This window comes from Triturus cristatus, chromosome 10, assembly GCF_964204655.1.
Source record: "Triturus cristatus chromosome 10, aTriCri1.1, whole genome shotgun sequence".
NCBI lineage: Eukaryota > Metazoa > Chordata > Amphibia > Caudata > Salamandridae > Triturus > Triturus cristatus.
Window position 1 is genome coordinate 1062966843 of NC_140593.1, and position 21708 is coordinate 1062988550.

The 21708-nt window shown below is 43.7% G+C and overlaps 1 long non-coding RNA gene across 1 annotated transcript in view; it reads right to left on the reverse strand.

Annotated features, from left to right (window-relative positions):
- Positions 1-17281: 17281 nt before the first annotated feature.
- Positions 17282-21708, reverse strand: part of LOC146796566 (uncharacterized) — a 36460-nt gene continuing 32033 nt past the window's right edge. The window contains exons 3-4 of the long non-coding RNA XR_014969936.1: positions 19611-19727; positions 17282-17735 (exon numbers count right to left, since the gene is read on the reverse strand). This is a non-coding gene — a long non-coding RNA (uncharacterized LOC146796566). The remainder of the gene's footprint in view (positions 17736-19610; positions 19728-21708) is intronic.

Here is a 21708-nt window from a genome sequence, read left to right on the forward strand (position 1 = left end):
GGATAGTGATTTAGCATATCAAGGCCATAGGCCTTAAAGCCTCTGCCGCCTTTGATATGCAACCCAACTTCCCCCCAGACATGAGGGATGCCAACCCCTGCCCTGGGGCCCATTTGGCCCAGAGCAGGCAGGAAATAGATAGCCAGAAGGCGTGTCTCACTTCTAGGCTTGGCACACATCTAAGGTGGCTACCCTGAAGTGGACAGTCGAGGAAGGGTTTCACCATCCTGGTGTTGATGAAACTAGGAACTCTGGGTCAGGGTTACGCCCACTCCTCACAGGAAAGGGTCATATAGGGTGTCTATTCACCCTTTGGATAAGTAGCCCATTGGCGACTGCCCTACACTCCCCTTAACGCCCCTAAATTGAGTATTTTGGGGCTCCCTGGACACCAGAAGAACAGATTCATCCATTTGGGAACAGAAGAAGGACTAAGAGGAGTCGACCTCACAAGAACTGAGGACCAGCTCCGAAACTGGTGCCAAACAATACCTGGCTGCAGCTGTCCCAACAATTGCAAGAATAGACTCACTCAAATGCTGAACATCCTCCCAAACCCTTGTAGGACTGTCCAGCACTTCATCAACTTCGCAGCATCCCACTTGGGATGGAGGAGCCATCCCTTTGCAGCTGCAGACACCGACTGCACTTGTCCGATACTCTGTTTTTCTGGCCATCGGGCCCATTGAGGGAGCATCCTCGTCTCTCCAGTGAGTTTCGAGAAGCTAGACCCTCCAGGAGCCTCACAGCACCAATACCTTGGGTACTGGAACATTTGCTTTAACCAAGGTTTGTTAAGTGTCTAACCCAGACACCACCGCAGCAAAAGCTGACCTGCCAAGGAGGGACTTCAGGACCGATGAGGCTCACACCGAGAGAGGCTCTGCCGCCCTGTTTCTCCAGGTCACCCAAGAACCCTATCTCCGAGTCTCACATATTGTAACTCCAATAGTGAATTATATGCATCCCTGCAGCCCCCTACATTTAGGCCAAAAGACATTTGGCAACCTCTAAAGGAGTACCTGCTGCAAACTAACTCAGCACCTCCGACTACGCAACCTGATGGTATTGTACCCACTGGAGTAGGCTAAATGTTCTACCTTTGCTGCTCCTCCCCTGTTCCGCTGCACTGTTACAATTCAAAAGTGATAGCGGCCTGTAGGAACCACCCAGGAGGGGATCTTTCCCAGCCTTAGGTATGAGGATTATTACTGCCTCTTGCAATGTAGGTGGCAATTCTTTGCACTAAAGTGCTTCATTGTATACCTCAAGTAGATAAGGTGGTAAGAGGTCTTTATAGGTTTTGTAAAAATTGCTGGTGAAGCCGTCAAGTCCCGGGGCAGACGAACCATTAATGGCATTGATTGCGCTCACGATTTCCTCAGGGGAAAAAGGCTCCGCATCCCCTTTTCCAGCCAAACGAGTGCAATCTCGCCAAAGTATTCCTTGCGAACCTCATCGCTGTGCGCCGCACGCGAGGAATATAGCCCCGCATAGTAGTTTAGGAATGGTCCTGTATCGCACAGGTGTCAGTCAATGTCTTACCATCAGGAGAGCAAATACAGGGGATGGAAGAGTGGCCCGTAACAGGCCGCAGGAGACGTGCCAGGGTGCAGCCAGGCCAATTACCCTCACCATAACGCTGTGCTGTGGCGCATTTGCCTCAAAAAAGTGTCTCACGTTTCGCTGCTTCTTTGAACTCAAGTAATAGCGTCAAACAGCGATTTCAGTCAGCCTGAGCAGGATACTCCCGATTCTCCAGGTCTAGCGCCTCGAGTTGCTGCTCAATGTGAGACAACGAGCCCCTTAGATCTTTCAACACACCGGAGTGTTTTGCAAGGCATACTGCGTGTGTATAGGCTTTAAATGCTACCCATAGTCTTCGCTGGGTTCCTGCGCTGTTCTACTCTTGTTCTGCCTGCATTCTTCATCGGAGCAGCACCGGGGCACTCACCTCTCCCTCCTACCGCCGCCGCAACAGTCATCTCCCGTCGGCCGCAGTGTGTAGGGGGGACTACATCCCCCAAGCTCCCTAGCGGCGGAAGTCCGCCACCGTCAGCATCCCGCCCGGAGGCGCTTAAAACTGCGGACATCCCCCGCGACGCGGGACGCGCGCGGGCGGCGCCGGGCTGAGCCCGGGCAGAGGGCGGGCCGTCTGTGGCCGTCCGTGGTCGAGCGAGGACGGGACGGGCCACATCATTGTCGTCCGTGTCACTGAGCCACCTCTTTGGGACTGCCACAAAACAGGTACTGTTATTGAGGATCACATCCATTGTGTAGGGTCACCATTTCCAGATTTATCTGCAGATAGCCGCCACAGATGGACACAATGTCCAAAGCAAGGAATTCTACAATGACTAACACTATGGACAATTATTTGGTCCAGATTGTCAGTAAAATCAACAACGATAGGAGGACTTCATTGGGGCTAGCATGTTCTCCTAGCTCTCCACCACTGATTCCTTTGTCTGGTTTACCGTTGGTTTCTCCTTCAGAGGCAACAAGTAGTATGTCCCTAGATCTAATGATTGTAGATAGTGACATACCTGATTCCTGTCCGCCTTTAGCTCCTAAGTCGCCAATAGAAACTGTATTAGATATAGATGAGGCGGCTACAGAAGCTGACTCTCAGTCGCCTGCTCTTCCCTTGAGAAGTAGGCTAGTTAGAGCATGCAGAAAGTCCCAGTTTAAAAGTAATGGGTCCCGTACAGGGAGGAAAAGGGCCACTATTGTGAATAAAAGTATTAGCAAAGAAGATGCATTAGGGTCAGTCTCCAACATAAATCCAGATACTGTGCTCTCTGAAAAGATCATAGATATGATCGATACTAAAATAGGAGGCATTATATCCCCATTGGTAGCCAAAATTGACCATCTTATGGCAGAGATAGCTAGGTTAAACGCCATAATAAATAGACCTGTGGATGAAGTCGCTAGAACTATACCTATATCCCCAAATGTATGTATCCTAAATGGGATACCTCCGAATGGAGGGCAAAGAAAAATAGGAAATGTGCAAGCGAACATCCCAATCCAGTCACCTGGAATTAATAAAAATCTCTCGAAGGCAAGTACAGACACCCCTAAGGCGTTAACAGTGACAAATAACCAATTTCAATGTATTCCCCAGGCAGAACCACTCACATTAGTTCTTGCCAATGTTCCTGTTTTGACTACTGACAAATCGGAAACTACATCTTCTTTGATCAGTAAATCTTTGTATTGGCTGGTGAATAATATGAAGATGTCTCCTTGGGGCAAGCAGAAACTAGCCAGGGAAATCATTATGGCAAGAAGGGTTCAATGGCTAGGGCATCACCCGAAAAAATTTAAAGGGGATTGTGTGGTTTTAAATTTTTCCAATCCCGATGTCCTCCCAGATATCTTGGCCAACTTAAATCCCCCGCAACGAAGACAAGGTGTCATCATCCCGTTAACCCTCAAATATTTTTATTACATGAGAAATCGAGGCATTCATAAAGGATTACCAAGATCAGGGTGGACACCGTCTCCAAGTAAAGGGGGTAGGAGCGTCTCCACCAGCAATTGGAACATTAGCCTGGAGAATAGGTTTGAGGTGTTGTCAGGCTTAAATGACTGTGATTGACTCAAAGATAGATCTAGTGTGGAGTATACGGATATAGGGTTGGCCGTAACTGTGGCAGACCCTATTCCTTCTGCAAGCATTAGAGTTACTGAGACATTAGGGAATTATCAAAGAACCGACACTGCTGTTATGGACCCATTGGGGTCTAATTCCTCAAATAATCTTGGTGGGATGTGTTTAGCATCCAACCCATTGGAAAGTGCTTTACCAGCTAATCTAAGTGCTACTACTGATTGTCTGGGCAAGATAACAGGTGAGATACAGGATACACTGACCAATAATTTACCTGATTCCCTAGCATCTGATTCATTGGTAAATGTCGCACCAGATACCTCAAGTCCCGCTAGTGTTTGTCAGGACAGGGAAACTGGTGAGACCATAGGACCATTGATCAAATACCCTTTCATTCCTCCCGCAACTGACCCAGGGCTGGCTATTCTATCCTGGAATATTGCAGGTATAAATAACAAGTTGCATTCCGGTGTATGGAGTAGTTTTGTGGATCATTTTGATATTATTTTATTTCAAGAATCTTGGTCTGTGGCCCCAGTCTTTCGCCCTGGATTCCTTAACTTTTGTATACCTGCCACTAAAAAAGCTAAAGGCCGACCACTTGGTGGCTTGATAATATGGGTACGTCAGTCACTATGTTGTAAAATCACTCAACTTAATCTCCCATCGCTAGATATAATGTCTCTAATCCTAAACTGGCCCAACAATAAGAGTATGGCTATTTGTAATATTTATGTTCGAGGGATGGTTGGGGGTACTTCGCCAGATGTGATAAATGTCTTAGACCACCAGCTTGTAGTGCTCCCCCCTGAAATGATAAAAATTGTTGGAGGAGATTTTAATACAACTTTTGAGCCTCTTGGTCCGGAGGACCAATTCCTTGCTATTGAAGAGGACAATAGGTGGGGTATTCCCCAGTTGGACCTTCCCCCAGTCAAGAGATGGTCCGCTGCAGCCATCCAACTCAAAGCCCTTTGTTTAGAAAGAGGGCTTAGAGCCGCTAATGGGCGCACTAAATCAGATCAACAGGGTGCAAGCACATTTGATAACGGAAGGTCTGCCAGTCGAATCGATTACTTCCTGGTGGACATTAGAGTTTGGAGTAGTCTGAATGACATGTCCGTAATTACACGGGATGAAAGTGATCATAATCCCTTGTGCCTAGAGTTACATTTACCAAATACCCCTAGAGAATCTAAAACTGAGGGGGGGAAAGTAACTATGGATATCGTCACATCAAATAATATGCGACATGTCAAATGGGATAGATTCATCGAGAAGGTGGAAATCTTGGATGAGCTCAAGAAAACTATCATTTATGAGGTGGCCAATCTAGGCCCTAAATTAATTAACTCCGACTCCCATCTAGTTATGCTCGAGGCCCATAACGTTTTTTTCACTAAACTGCAAGGGTTTTTTATGAAACCCCCTAGTAGTGGGAAAATCATTAAGGGTTGCCCACCTGAAGAGGGATGGTTTAACAAATCCTGTAAAATAGCCCGCAAGAACTTGAGTGTTGCTCTGAGATCAGGAGTAGCGGAAGATGTGAGATCAGCCAGGAAGCTCTATAGGCAAGTCCAGGTAGCAGCTAAGAAGGACTGGGATGAGAACCAGTGGCAGGATTTGAAACACGCATGCTTGGCAAAAGATCAAAAACGATTTTGGGCCATATTAAAATGGGGTTGAGGCGGCTCTGCACCCTCCCCACAAAACCACGTGGCAAAAAACCAATGGGTTGATTTCTTCAAACCACAGTATGCTTCTGTCCCATCCGCAGAAGAGCAAACACTCCCTCCCACTGTTTATTTCCAAACACAGGTGTTTTCAATCAAAGAGGTCAACCTGGCTTTGGATAGTATAACAGCGGGCCGTGCACCTGGAATGGATGGGATACCTGCGGATGTGTTTTTAATTGATAGACTATCTTGGTGCCAATACTTTCAATGGCTAGCTAATTCAGTGGCCATGGGCGCACCCATTCCCCCTTCATGGAAAGGGGCAGAAATAATCCCGGTTTATAAAAAGGGTGACAAATCACTCCCAAGTAATTATAGACCTATTAGTCTTATAGACTCAGCACAAAAACTAATAGGTCGGTTGGTACAAAATAAACTCCAATCTTGGGTTGAGGATAACAACATCTTGTCACCATATCAAGCCGGGTTTAGACCTTGCACCAGCTCTATTGACCAAGTTTTTTATTTCCTAGCTCTTTACTGGAGGAACGTGCAGTTGTCCAAAGGAACCCTTTATGCAGTCTTTATTGACCTGCGATCAGCCTTCGACCTGGTGCCTCGCTCTAAACTCTGGAAGGTTCTCGCACAAGCAGGTATGGCCCCGGAATTACTAAATTTACTCGTCCGCCTACATCAGAACAATTATGCACAAATTAGATGGGGAAGCCAGGGGGAGGTGACGGACCCATTTCCCGTTGAACGTGGTGTTCGACAGGGATGCGTCCTGGCACCAACATTATTTTCTTTATACATAAATGGGATAGTCGATTACCTTGGCAGGTGCCCTACTGATGCCCCTATTCTGGCAGGATCCAGAGTGCCTGTTCTCATGTTCGCGGACGACACGTTGTTGGTTTCACGAACCCCAAGCGGATTGCAGAAAGCGCTAAACGTATTCGCTGAATTTTGTCAGGACCGGGGTCTCGAGATAAATACCTCTAAAACTAAATTTATGTGTCGAAACCAACGACAACATTTTAGAGGAGTAATAAAATATAATGGTATTCCATTGGAACAGGTTGAGGCTTTTACATATTTAGGTATATCGCTTCAGCACAATATGAAATGGTCAAATCACATTGACATGACTGTTCTAAAATTCCACCAGCTTGCAGGTGCAATTATTTCCAAGCATAGATCTTCATTGACTAAGCCAATTAGGCCTGCCTTGGAAATTTATAATATGAAAGTTATTAGTGCATCGCTGTATGGTTCGGAGCTATGGGGGTTTGCAAATCTAAGTGGCTTACGGTTGGCCGAAAATAAGTTCCTACGCAGCCTAACAGGTGTTCCCCAAAGTACCCCAATGATCCCATTAAAATACGATCTAGGGAGGAAAAAAATTGAGGATCTGGCACAACTACGTCCACTTCTGTATTGGCGGCGGATCATGACAACGCCGGAACTTGAACATTATGCTAGTGCCCTAAAGGACATAATTAGGGCTGATTGTTTTCATTCCATCACTTGGCTTAAAGAAATTAAGAACTTGCTTACAAAACTGGAGCTAGGGTATTTATGGAATGACATAAACAGTTCAAGTATTCCATCAAAGTCAATCCTCAAGAAATTGTACTGGGATATGACCCTGACATCTGCCTCTTGTGCTGGCCAAGGCTCTAACTTGACTGGCCGCTTCTTTGACAAACATTTTTTACCATCTTATGAGGCATATTGGGATATCATAGAGAGGCCCATGGATAGGAAATTGTATTTCCAGTTCAGAATCGGGTCTCTCCCTGTAAAAGCTTTCTCCCACAAATGGTCAATCTCCAAGGATGATAAATGTCATCACTGTTTAGATTTGATTGAGGATGCTGGTCATTTGTTGTTTGTGTGTCCGCTATATATTGCCCCCCGCCGTAGATGGATAAAGCCAGTATGCCTAAATCTTGGAACACGTAGCTACAAGGAAGCTTTAAGAATTTTAGAATCTGATTGCACCCCCTGTTTGGCAATTGCTGTCGCTAAATTTCTGGGGTGGGCTTGGACATTACGCCTTCGTGCTTTGAAATCCACTGAAGCTGATCAATGAGTGTTTTGTCACCAAGAAATGCCTATTAATTTTATTTAATGTTTGATCTTTCAAGATTTTTTATCCATTGATGATGTTTTTATCTGATGTTATCCGCCAGCATAATGATTTAATGTATTTTTAAGCTATTTTACCTTAGTATTTATGGAACTGTTAGGATGTATTCGCTTTTATGACATGCTGTCGAATAAAGCTTTTTGAAACTTGACTTGCTACCCATAGTACAGCCCACGACTTTACTGAACCTTAATTGAGCTCAAAGTAGTCTATAATAGCTGCCCGGAGTTCAGCATTGAACACTGCATCCATCAGCGCCTGACCAGGGAATTTCCACTGTCTTTCACTACCCTCTGGCCTAGGAACCTGGAGCATAAGAACACCTGGGGAGTGGTCGGAAAGCGTTCTGGGAAGGTGTTTCAACTCCCGAAACCAAGAGACTAAGTTTGGGGATACCTACCAGAAATCAAGTCCGGTCCAGGTTTCATATTGTGCCGCGTAGTGAGAATAGGCTACTTCCCCCGGGCGGCACAGTCTCAACACATCTAGCAAACCCAGCGAGTCGCAAAGCTCCAACAATGCAGCGCGAGCATGCGGCTTGGGATCCGAGGAGCCAGTTGCACTATCCCTAGTTGGGTCTAACAATAAATTAAAATCTCCACCCATACAAATGTAGTCTGTGTGAAGTTGTAAGAGTTGCGTGTGGAGGTCCTGAAAACACTCTGGGTTGTCTGTATTCGGAGAGTAAACACAAACAAAGGCCACCCGATAGCCCATTAAGCACCCCGTTACCATCGTATAGCGACCTTCAATGTCGGCGCGGACAGTTCCCACCTGAAAGGCCATGCGCTTATGTATCAAAACGGGGGTCCCCCTAGCGTATGAACTGTAATTTGCAAAATAGCGGTGGGAGCCCCAGAAGGAAGCAAAGCAAATAGAGGATGACTTCGGCAAATGCGTCTCTTTCAAGAAGATGACATCCACATGATGACGCTGTAGGTATAGCACAACTTGCTTCCCTTGTGTAACATTATTAAGTCCCCGTACATTCCAGGTGACAAATGTGAGGTCCGAAAATGTGTCCAGCCTACTCCCAGAAAACATGGTAACACTTCAAGTCTAATCGTGCATGTGTGTGGTACCAAATATCTGTTCTCACATGGTGCACTTTTAACTTTGTACGCAGTAAAAAAACCCTACAACAGATCACCCCACCCCACACCCATCCCTGCCCAAAACCAAGCAGGGAAACCGCCCCACAACCAACCTGTGGAATGTAACGAGTATATATTGCATAAATAGCAGAGTTACATATAACGTACATTCCGACCAAGAATTAGCAGGGGGGGGGCACCGCTATGGCCCCTCACAATGAAGGTTAGTGCAGTCACAGCAGGAGTGAGGCTGCCTCATGTCTCGCCAGCACACAGCGGCCGGTACACAATGAAACACATTGTGTGGGGGAGTCTTATCCATGCCAGGTGAAGGGGGCACCTACTCGCCTTCAACGCCATCGATATCCACAGCAGGCGTGGGCCTCTTCACTCGACAGGGGGCTAATAGCAGAGGGGTAAGACACACAAAGCACATGCTGGCGCTTGCCTGGGCTTCAAGTGTCACTGCCGCAGTGACACTCGCTAGGAGGCTGTTTCACTGGCTAGCCCCTAGGCCGGATCCACCCCCGCTTGCAGACGATCCGCACACTCACTCACTGTATGGTGCTCCGCAGGGCCTCCAAGGGTGGGCAGTCCAATCCTCTGTAGAGCATGGGGGGCCACATGCGCCCGCTCACCGGCCCGCAAACCGGGCCAAGCCGCACATGTCTCAGTGGTACCCAATTATGTTGTGCCCTCCGTAGGCAAGTCAGCCAGCGCGCACACAGGAGCAGCCCAGCAATCCAGGCCGAGCGCGAGCCCCCTGCCTCCAGGCTTCACAGGCCGAAGCGGACAAAGACTGCCCTACACACCCTCCGCCTGCTCAGCTCAACACCATACGATGACCTTGATCTTGGCTTTCAGCGGAATGCAATTTCAGCGCAGAATATGCAGGATAGGGCGAGGATGTTTGGCATAGCGGAGGAGCTTCAACGCCGTGCGACCATCTTGGTCAGTAGCTCGGCCACACCCGATTAGCTCCACAGAGTTTGAAAAAAACTCAGTGGAGCTACCCATAGCTCCGCTACGCTCCCTCTACACTGCCCCCTCTCAAAAAAAATAAAAAGAAGGCACTCACCAGTGTTTTTGCCGCCTCCCCTGCCTAGCCACTCTCCTTCCTGCTACTCGCCACCTCACGTCCTTCTTCATTGAAAAAAACACTGCATTGTACTTCTTGAGGGTACGCATGCACAAGACCTACAACGTAGTGTTTTTATTAATGAAAAGGACACAGGAGGAGCAAGAAGAAGAGCAGGCAGGCAGGGGAGGCAGAAGAAGCACATGTAATTGCCTTCTTTTTATTATTTTTAAAGTATTTGGAAGGGGGTAGGGAGCGGCTAACTCGCTCTGCCATGGAGGCGGAGTTTTCCCTATCTCCGCGTTCCCCACAGAGTGCGGAGTAGGCAAATCTCTGCAAACTCTGATGTTTTTACTACAAATGTCAGTTTTAAAAAGTTTTTTCTACCTAAACCAAATATGCCTTTCAAAAAAACAACTTTCTAAAACTGACATTTTCAGAACAGTGATTTAATATCAAAATTTACCATTAAAGAGTATTTTAAATTGGAATTCAAATTAGTGGAAGAAGTATTTTCTAGCTGTGTCCAAACTGAAGTTATCTTTTATTAAATGGAATAAGAAAACCAGTTTTAGTCTATGGGAGAGATGGCCTTGCTGAAGTTAAGAATTTGGTGGTTTTCCACTGCCACAACATCTTAAACTTACATACATATGTCCTAAGTTTTAATGACCATGAACCTTTCCCTATGAGCCTTTAGGACCCACATCAGGGGTGACTTATATGTCTTAAAATATAAGTTTTATTTTGCAAGGACGAAAAGGTAGTTTAAAACTACACTACTGTCTGCAGTGGCAGGCTTGAGACATGTTTTACAGTGCTACACTATTGGGTGGCACAATGAGTGCTACAGCCTGCTTAAAGCATTTAATTTTCAGGCCCTGGGTACATGTAATACCATTTCCTAGGGAAATATAAATAAGTTTAATGTGCCAATTAAGTGTATCCCATTTTACCAAGTCTGGAAGGGAGAACACAAGCATTTTATCACTTGTTGCCGGAGTAAAGTGCGCAGTTTTAATGCCAACAAAAATGGATTCAGCAAAAATAGCGTGGTGAAGGCTAAAATCTGGGGGAATACCAGGTAAATGAAGTCAACCAATGGTAAGCAATGGGCGGCCTCTCAGCACACTGTTAGAAAAAAATACCTCTTGCAAGAGACTGTGCATGCTCTGTCTTAGACAAGACCTAAAAATGCAGAAGGCTCACGTATTGGATAGCGTGGGCCCACAGATACCTGCTACTAAACTACAGTCAAAACCAATGTACAGTGACTTACTCAGACCCCTGAACCCCAGTGACATTGCACCTGCTGCACCTTTCATGGCTATGCCTCTGGCAAGCAGGGCCAAACGACTTTCTGCAGCCTTTCTATAGCCTTTATACCTATTGTCCTTTTATACATTACTTAGGGGCATATTTACAAGCAGGGGATAAAAAATTATCGCCGCTTTTGCAGCCGTTTTCGGCCGAAAAGTGGCGATAATTTTATCGCCTAATTAGCAAGGCCACGCTAACACGTGAAACCTTGCTTTAGCGTGGGGATTCCTAACGCCCAGAGATGCAAAGTGGGCATTCCTGACCTAACATGACAGGAGAAATGTCGCTAAGCGACATTTCTCCTATCATCAAGCCCCACGCTATGAAGCATAGCGTCTGGAAAAGTAGCGATAACCCCTGTTATCGCTACTTTCCTTACGCCTGCTTCAGGACTGACTTAGCCATGATATCCTTTGGAGGGTGGATATCATGGCTAAGTTTGTGAGTCCCTATCAGCAAACTAACGCCACATTGCGTGAGATTATCGCTGGGATTCCAGCGATAATCTCACGTTAGGCAGTTAGCGTGAGGATTTTTATCGCTGAGGAGATAAGCATTGCTAATAGCACGCTATCTCAGCGATAAAAATCAACGCTAGCCGGCGATAATTATCCTCACGCTAAGAGCGCTGAGCGATGATTGTCGCCGGGTGTTGCTGATATGCCCCTTATTTACATGGAATTCCCTGACGTAATCGAAAGGTTACAGAGAGCACATTCTGAAAGTTTTACAAGAATAAATGCTGCTTTGCATACGGTCAAGCGCCCCATTGAAACAGTACAGAATAGTAGAAAGTAGCCTTAACAACTCACCGTAAAATCAGAGACATCGTTGATCAAAGTACAGGAGCAAATATCGAGGTAGCTTATTGGAATGAGTCCCTGCTTAGAGACTTATAGATCACAGAATTAATTCCAGACAGTCTGCTGCAGCCCTTCATCCTTCTAAAGTCGATAAAATTACTACGACTGAGTTTGTTAAAATTTGCACTTATTGATAAAGGGCTTTGAGACAAATATATTGTGCTTATTGTGAGCAGAGCTCTCAAAAGCAAAACGCACAAAAGCAAGGCCTTTCATCAATTGGCCATCATTCCAAAAGAATAAAAATGCTCTTTGTGTCCACCAGGTGGGGCCCTCAGGCTTCCAGTTTTGTGAAGGTCAGGCAGCAGCTGAGTGTATAATGGAGATTGTTACTAATGGATCATGTGACTTTTTATTCACAGGAAAAGAGATAGCAGTTAGATGTCAGAAGTTCAAAGCATTATCTTCTGCTCTGCAGTGCAGCAGAACAATAGATAATGCATAAGTACAAGGCATGATAACCGTTTTTTATTTAGCCAGTCCTGGAGGCTGGAATAAGAGTGGTTGTCCTGTTGACATCAGAGTTCAGGGACAAACCGTTTTGGCACTGTAATGTCTAATATTCTGTCAAAGGACTTTACAAGCGAGTTGCGAAATTAATGAAATGACATATGACCTGATTTCCCACTACAAACCCTCAGATATGTCAGATGCATTTTTACACTTCACACTTCTGTGGACTACAAAGCATGGCTTGCAATATGGAACGTCCTTGGTGGCAGTTAAGGCAGTTCTTGGTGGAACAGATTTGTGTAGGTGGCAAGATAATATGTGCATATTAATGCAGACGAACCAACGTTGAGTCACAGAAACATCATAGTTCCCCAACTCTATATTGGAATAAAAAACCACAATGGCACTAACACAGCAGAACACAGCAAACTTTGATCCAATCAGAACAACATTGCAATCCAAAATAAAACAACTCATATTCAACACAAAACATTAACAAAAGGTAAGAAAACAACACAATGACAACACAAAGCACACTACAACAACTTGCCAATGCAAAACAGCATGCTCACATTAAACACCAGCAAAAAAATGCAACATATAATACACCAACATAAAACTAAACAACAACACATTTTAAATTGTGTTGTGTTAGATTGTCAATGTGGTTGTGTTGTTTTTGTCCTACTAGCTTGTGTTGCTGTGTAGTTGTGTTATGTTACTGTTTGTGTTACTTGGTTGCATTTGTTTGCAGTTGTGATGTTTTGTGCTGTTGTGTCTTAGTGTTACATTATTGCAGTGTGATGTTGTGTTGTACAGTGGAACACTGTGAATGGAGGTTATCCCTTTTTTTCTAAAGAAACAGTCTGTTCCATAGGTATATACCCCAGGGTGGATGCTTTAATGCATGTTTTGTCTCAGCTGAGAGCAAGTAACTCTCATGCTATATATTTCGTTTATAAACAAAGGAAGACAATGCATCCCAATCGGGGCAGTTCTTCGCTAGATTTTATTCTGTAGCTAAAGTGCATTTTATTCTCCCAGTTCTTGATCCTTTTATCTAAAAAGTAATTGTTCTGTCAAAAGCCATCTCCTATCCCTTTACTTATGTGAAACGCCAGCAGTGTGCTGTTCAAAGTCAATGGATGGATTGGCTGAAAAGAAAGATGGCCTCGCGCATGCCTGAGTGAACTTCTCCACAACTAAATCTTTAATAAACTCCCTGGGATATTCAGCTGTTCTCTGGGTCGGGGTTGGATTCAGGCTGGGAGTCATGAAATATTCTTTCAAATTACAATTTAAAATGCAGGAATTGGTGCAGGGATTCGGGGAGGGTGAGACAGTTTGTAAAACCAAAGGACAGCACACTAAAACCTGCAGCAAGATAGTGCTATGGGTTAATGCTCATGCTGCAGACAGTGCCATCGTTTTCTCTCTGCTTCAGGCCGATGGCAGGGTGTAGCCCCTACAGGGGAGCTCACGGTTTAAGGCACCAGGTGCAGAGAGCAGGCAGTAGTGCCAAATCTTTAGTTCTCATGAAGATGATAAAATGAGCCTCATTGAGATGGGTAATGTTAAAAGTTTAACATCATCCATCAAAGTTTCGAACCTGTGGCATGAATATCACACAGCTAGTTGCCTGGAGTCAGAGCTTATCCCGATGATAAGCTCTATTATCTAATATAAATACAAAATTACATAAATTAATCTATTGTCACATGAAGAAACATGTCTTACATCGAAGTTTATTTCTTGATCATCGCGTGTGAACAGCTCTAGCCAGAAACCACAATGGCCCTTCGGCTTATTGTTTACTAAAACTTTGACTTGCTCTAGTTCTCATATTCACCATCACCCAAACTTATTAAAAGTTCTTCAAGGTCAGAAATTCATGAAAAGTAGGGTAGTTCTGAGTTTGGGTCAAACTAATGGTAATTGTAATCAAAATGTAAAGAAGCTTGGTGGAGGTGGAAGTAGTGCTCGTGAAAGGTGCTTGAAGAGCATTGCGTAGATTCTCAGGAAAAGGTTGGCAATCCTGTCCCTGTCTGGCAGTGGCTCTCAGCAACTCCAAAGGAGGGAGTATGATGGTGATCTTTCGGGTTTGTCTTGGGATACATAAGAAAAGTTGAAGAATCTGCAATGCACAAAGGCTATGGCTTTTTATGTTCTCCTGAGATACTTTGCAAACAGGAAATTTGCATAGATGTGTCTATTGACAATCAAGATTGCGTTGAATTTCTAAACTAGCGCTCTAACCAAGTTCAAGACTTGGCATCTTTGTTATTGATGTCATTTGCTTTGTCACGGGTTTTTTGTGATCGACTAATGATGGTGAGAATTCTCCTGCAGGATCCTTCAAGGACAAACACCAGGGAGTTGCTAGCCAACATTTGCATGCCATGAGGAATAATATTACAAATGGGTAATATGTTACGCAATAACTCGGGAGCTGTTTAGGAATTGACCTTAATGCTCCTCATTGATTAATTATAGGTGCTGGAGATTTCAGTGCAGTTTTGAATTCAATCCTTTATGTAGAGTCATGAAGGTTGTATTGGCACACATTGCTTTTTATGACCAAGGGCCTTATTTCTTCACGAAATGTATTAAAAATACCACTGTCCGTGCTCACAAAGGTCTAATAATATACTCTTCAGAAATTCCTATATTCTGCAAGACGTAAGCAGGTGGCAAAGTCCGAAATCATCTGCCAAAGGAGCTCAAAGAAGAATAAAGTGTTCCCAAAGTCAGGAAACTTCTCAATACGTGGCCCTTCTGTAATCAGCCTGCCTTTTAATGTAGCTGACACACCCACCTCTTGGCTAACTTAAACCTCCTAGAGAACACAAGCTCAAATTACAAAAATAAAAAAAAACACGCGATACCGTCCTCAATCTCAGCAAAACACTCAATGTAATGCAGAACGTCACCAAACAGCATACCCTAAAGGAGGGCACATCCTCAACCTCGTCTTCTCAACATCACTGATAATAAATGCTCCATCCACAGCCAGGGAAGTAACGAGAAGAAAAACAGAACTCCCAAGGATCTTGTGATACTGAAATTTCTCTGTGCAACACACAGACAGCTCATCACATCAGCCAAAGCAAAGTACTAAATCAACACCATCAGTGATACATGCAACAGAAGCAGAATGTTCTTCGAGTCAATCAAGCACTGTATTGTCTGCTGTCTGACCTTCATTATCCAACACTCCACAGTCAACTGCAATGCCATCAACCACTTCTTTAGTGAATGAATACAAACGATTCAACATCAGATCAACAAAACCAACCCTGCTTCTCTTCTTACACCCACCCCCTTCTTTTAGAATCCCACAATGGGTAACCTTCAAAGCCCTATCTCTTTCAAATGTTGCTGACATACTCACGTTTTGATTGGTCTGAGCGGCGTGGGTTGGCACTCAGACAGGCAGTGGGAGCCTGGGCATGTTCTCCACCTAGGAGTACAGCCTGGGTGGGGAGCATGTAAAGTGTGCATGAATGTTTTACCGGCCCGAGACACATTCATGCACACTTACAGAGTATGCCCACCATCCCTTCCCCTGGTCTGAGAGCAGACCAGCCCTGCCCCACAGAGACCCAGCGGCAAAAACAAATAAAACTATAATGTTGAGTTATTATTATTTTATTTTTCCTTTATTTCGCTGCAAAAAAGCAGTGGGGCGACGCTCCTCCCCCTTAGCGGAGGAGCCGCCACTGTTTCTATGCAGAAGATGTCTAGCTCTTGTGCTTCATCAAAGCTCTTTCTGAGGAAGGTTTCTCACCTCTACTCAACATTGCCAATGCCTCATACAATCAAAGAATCATTCCAAAAGCTTTCAAGAAAGGTCAGAACCTCCCACCCCCAAAGAAACCTAAACTAGTCTTTAACAGCCTCTCCAAATACTGGCCAGTCACACACCCACCCTTCATTGGCAAGATCATCAAAAAAGCACTCTGCGCACAACTCCATGACCACACTAGTACTAACCATATCCTGCACAACTACCAATAGAGCTTCCGATCATGCTGCAGCATGGAGACTGCTACCTTATACATCATAGACAATGCCTTCCTGACCACAGATGAAGATGACTCCTGCCCTCTGATATTGCTAAACCTCCCAAGTACCTTTAATATTGTTGTTCTTCCCACTCTCATCATCCACACCCTTCCGTCTCTAAAGGCAGTGTTCACCTCCAACCTTTCTAACCAACATTGTTTCATTCACGGGGACGCCTACAAATCCAAAAAGATCGCTATTGCCAATGGCCTCCCGCCAGGGTTGCAAACTGTCCCTGTCATCGTTAACCCACCCGAGGGAATCCTCATGGATAATACCATCAAAATTCACAATTATGCGATGATACACAACTCTGCTTGTAAGTCTCCTCCATTGTAAACGTCCGTATTTTCAAGCAATGCCTGCAGCTGATCCAGACCTGGATGGCCAGTGCCTAAAAGAAGCTGAACCCCACCAAAACAGAATTCTTTTTGTTTGTCAAGAACAAAATAGTACAAACCTGGCCTATTACATCAACTTCAACTTGATGGCTTTGAACCTGATCCAGCGGAAGCAGTAATCATTTTATAATCATTCAATGTATCACCAAATTATTATGATCAGAAACCTTTTCTATAACTAACATTTTGGGCGCATATATTCTCAATTAACACTTACAAACATCAGGTCCCCCGATAGTTCTTCGGTAGAGCTAATAGGGACTTGGTAATAAGAGACGGATGCTATATCCCTCATGGGGACCTATAATGAAGGAAAAGCCAGTCTAACAACAATAATTACAAAATACATTATGTCAAATAACTCATTAATAAAGACAAAGTCTGAATACTTATTAAGATTTCTTTTATCTAAATATTTTCAAGATATGACTAGCCAATACAGATGCACATAGGAAAATGTCATTACTTCATTATGCTGTTAATACAGGTAACTTCACAATAAAGAAATAAAGCTCATGACAAATACATCAAAATTTTCAATAACAAGTGTGAGAGGAGAGAGGGAGAGACAAAAGAATAAATCATTGCAAAATCAGTATGCAATTCAGAATTTCATACGAACCTGGATTGGAGAATACTAATGCACAGCGTGCACACGTCAGAAATAGCTAACCCTCCGGCCGGAAAGGTATAGCTTGAGCAATATCACCAGCAGATGAAGTGTAAAGTCATCAGGATAGTCTTGCTCAGGAAATTGCAAGGATAATAGCCAGCCAGAGTAGCACAGAGAGTACAGTAGCAAGACTCTCTTCTCATAGCAACAGCTACTGCCAAGTTCTTTTCTCAGGGTAATAATTATACCCCAAAATGTTAAAAGGTCAACCCTCAAAAGTTACAAATTCACAGCGCCTCATTATTCCATTGGTCAAATTTATGAGGTGATTGTCGTCTCAGTCAGATCATCCGGATTTCTTTGTTAGAGTTCTTTGTTTGAAATAAAGTTTCATCATTGCTCTTTGGAAGTAGGAAACAAATTGTAGTCACTTTGTGTCCTCGCGCTCATTTCCACATCAGCTTGCAACATAGTTGACACAATTATTCGATGAAAAGAAATATTCTACCGTAGGATGAGGCAATCCTAGTGATATACCTTGTGCACAACTAAACAAATAAATCAGCACTTCAGAAGTTATGAAGGACAAACTACGGGGCATATCAACAACGGCTTTATCTCTGCTTTTTTGGCTTTAAAAGCCAAAAAAGCAGAGATAAAACTAGCGCCCTATCAACAACAGGGTGCTAACACGCAAATTTGCATGTTAGCACCCTTTTACTCTACGCTTCCCCTTGCATCTCTAATGAGATGCAAAGGGGGCGTTCCAGAGTAAAATAATAGGAGAAATGTCGCTAAGCGACATTTCTCCTATTATCAAGAATGTCGCTAACCCTGTTAGAGACAAAAAAAGCAGCGCTAACCGCGGTTAACGCTGCTTTTTTACGTCTGGTAATTTTCAGACTTAGCCATAATATCCTATGGAAGGAGGATATCATGGCTAAGTTTACCTGTCCCTATCAACAAGGTAACGTGTGATTATCGCTGGGTTTCCAGCGATAATCTCACGTTAGCCTGTTAGCGTGTAGATTTTTATCGCTATTGAGATAAGCGTTGCTAATAGCACGCTATATCAGCGATAAAAATTCACGCTAGCCGGCGATAATTATCCTCACGCTAAGAGCGCTGAGCGATAATTATCGCCGGTTGTTGTTGATATGCCCCTACATTCTTCTGAGGCCTACGGGGCATATCAACAACAACCGGCGATAATTATCGCTCAGCGCTCTTAGCGTGAGGATAATTATCGCCGGCTAGCGTGAATTTTTATCGCTGAGATAGCGTGCTATTAGCAACGCTTATCTCAATAGCGATAAAAACCCTCACGCTAACAGGCTAACGTGAGATTATCGCTGGAAACCCAGTGATAATCTCACGTTACCTTGTTGATAGGGACAGGCAAACTTAGCCATGATATCCACCTTACATAGGATATCATGGCTAAGTCAGAAAAATACCAGACGTAAAAAAGCAGCGTTAACCGCGGTTAGCGCTGCTTTTTTTGTCTCTAACAGGGTTAGCGACATTCTTGATAATAGGAGAAATGTCGCTTAGCGACATTTCTTCTATTATATTACTCTGGAACGCCCCCTTTGCATCTCATTAGAGATGCAAGGGGAAGCATAGAGTAAAAGGGTGCTAACATGCAAATTTGCGTGTTAGCACCCTGTTGTTGATAGGGCGCTAGTTTTATCTCTGCTTTTTTGGCTTTTAAAGCCAAAAAAGCAGAGATAAAGCCCTTGTTGATATGCCCCTACGTTAGGAAGGAAAAATACTCTTAGCAGGGTTTTAAGCCTTCATAGAGAAACCAGGAAAATCGTTGGTTTTTCTAAAGAATAGAAAACACACTTTCGATGACAAAAAGAAATAGAAGAAAATAACATACAATAATCAATAGTTCAGAGGATTCAATATTCTAATTAATCTCATTAGCATAACCAAAATGTTTCATTAATCAAACTTTAATGATCAAATATTTTTCTCTGGTCATGAGGAAAGAATAAACTGTTCACAAGACATTTTCTGTAAGCATGTCTATTATTGCTAATTCATTTTTCTACGTGCACATTGCTAATGCATATTGTTTTCAAGTGAAGACTCTCTCATAATATTAGTTCATTGTAGCTTCTATTTTTACCAGGCCTGGGCGTAGTGGGGCTACATGAAGCAGCGCGTAGTGTGCTCCGCGTAGCCCCAATACGCGCCGCCCGCCTCCAACCCGCCCTCGTTTTAAAATAATATCAAGTAGAATAAAAACATTAAATAGAATCACTTACCTGCAGCGCGGCGTCTCCGGGGCTCCCTCTTCCTCGTTGCCAACTTCTTTACACAAATGTGCATGCGCCGGCGTCCGTGCTGGAGGCCGTGGGTCTTTCTAAAGTTTACATATCTCCCTTCAAGCAATAAGAATTAAGTATAGTAACAAGCCCCTTTGAATTGGCCGCAGTAAATTCATCAAGTCAAAATCCATACCAAAAATTACTATAGTAAGGTTCAAATTGATCTTGACTTAAAAAGATGGCGCCAAGAGCACGCTCCACATTCTGCCAGAACCCGCTTAATTTAAAGCACTCGTAGAATATATGTATATCATCAGTTTGAGAAAAGTCACATCTTGGGCATTTAGGGGAGACTAGAAGAGCAAATCTCGCTATTTTCACAGGGGTATAGTATAGTCTATTAATAACATAAAAATGATTCTTTTTTAGGGGTGCTGGTTTAACAAACTTATATAGGGTTTGAAGTGATAAGTCATATAAGTCTGCAGCTTTAGAGTCCAAGGGTGACTGATTCCAGGCCACATACTGTGGAGGGAGATCTGCGTCATCTGCATCAAGGAGTTTCTTATACCAATATGCAACCTCCTTTTTTTTGGGATAATAATTGTTAATAACACGCTTATGAGCAGATTTGATCAAGGAAGAATATTTTGCAAAAATCTTGCTTCATCAAACCCCAAATTTCACTAAATGCCATGTCAAATGGATTCACCATGGACACCAGCTTCACACTCATGCAAAGATGCCTAGTGAAATCGCTTCTTCCAGAAAGAGACTTCAGAAATGTTATTTAAGGCCTTGTACTCATTTAGTTGATGGTAACACCATGCTTCATGACCTCTCAGAATCCACACTGGTGTCCTTAAAGGCATCCTACTTGCTGCAGCATGCCTCAATCAGGATCTGAAGAAATACATAAATATGACCATATCCCCTACATACTAAAGGAACTCCCTTGGCTTCCCTTGCTAACCCGCATCTTAAAAATCAGCTGCATCATTTACAAAACCATCAAAATCAGCATCCTTTTTTATCTTGCATAGAAGTTCAGCATCTCTCTGGTGGCCCTTTGAAGGACCTGAATTTTTTAAAGGCAAGCAGGCAAGCATTATATTTCCTTTCATGCATTTTAGACACATGCTGTTGTGGAGGACATTCTTAAAACAGTGGGTTGATTTCCCTAACTCTTAATGTCAAGAAAGTACTGATTTTATAAAAGACACAGAGGCATCTATTAATCCCTCTTTGTGATCATTTTGTTTGCAGATAGTTTTCCCTTCCTGGTATGCATTTGTATTCTTTTGGCGCCCCTGATTATGTTGACGACTTTTCGTGTGAAGAAGATAGAAGACAAGGATGGCAAAATGTGTTTTTATGCATGTTCCTCTTTTCATTTTTGAATCTATTACCTTAACTCAGGCCAACTGGAATTATGTGACTGTGCGGTGTTGTTTGCATAGTTATAGATTTTCTGCATTTGCCACATAATCCATCATCTGCTGCATAGTCTGCAGATTTCTTTTAAAAAAATGTGTTTTTAGCTCAAACGATTCCAAAGTTATTAGAAATGCAGTGCCATGTGTTGCCATGAAGTGGAAGGCCCATCTTGCAAAGCTTGATTAGTCATTTTATGTTACTTATTGCTATAGTCGTGTGTTGAACTGGTACTAATGAGGTGCAATCAATGCCCTGACAGTGGTAACAAGTGTAAAAGTGACAAAATAGTGAAGTAAGTGGGGCGATGATGTAGCCTTACGGCTAGAGCGGGCGACCTCGAAGCTGGAGAACCGGGTTCGAGTCTCGACAATGACGCTCAGCAACCTGTGATTCTGGGCAAATCACTTAATCTCCCCGTGCATAACAAAAATGAATGTGTCCATCCGTAACGAAACTGGTGCTCATGTACAGCGCTCTGATATCCGATGTCTCGGGTCTAGTCCGCCCTATATAAAACTCTAAAAAAAAAAAAGCAATAGTATAATAAAATGTGCCACATTATACTGCATAATATGTCTTTACTTGCACATAATTTACTCAACCCTACCACATATTTTGGCCCTGCCCTGATACATAATTCCAGTGGCCCTGCCTGTAT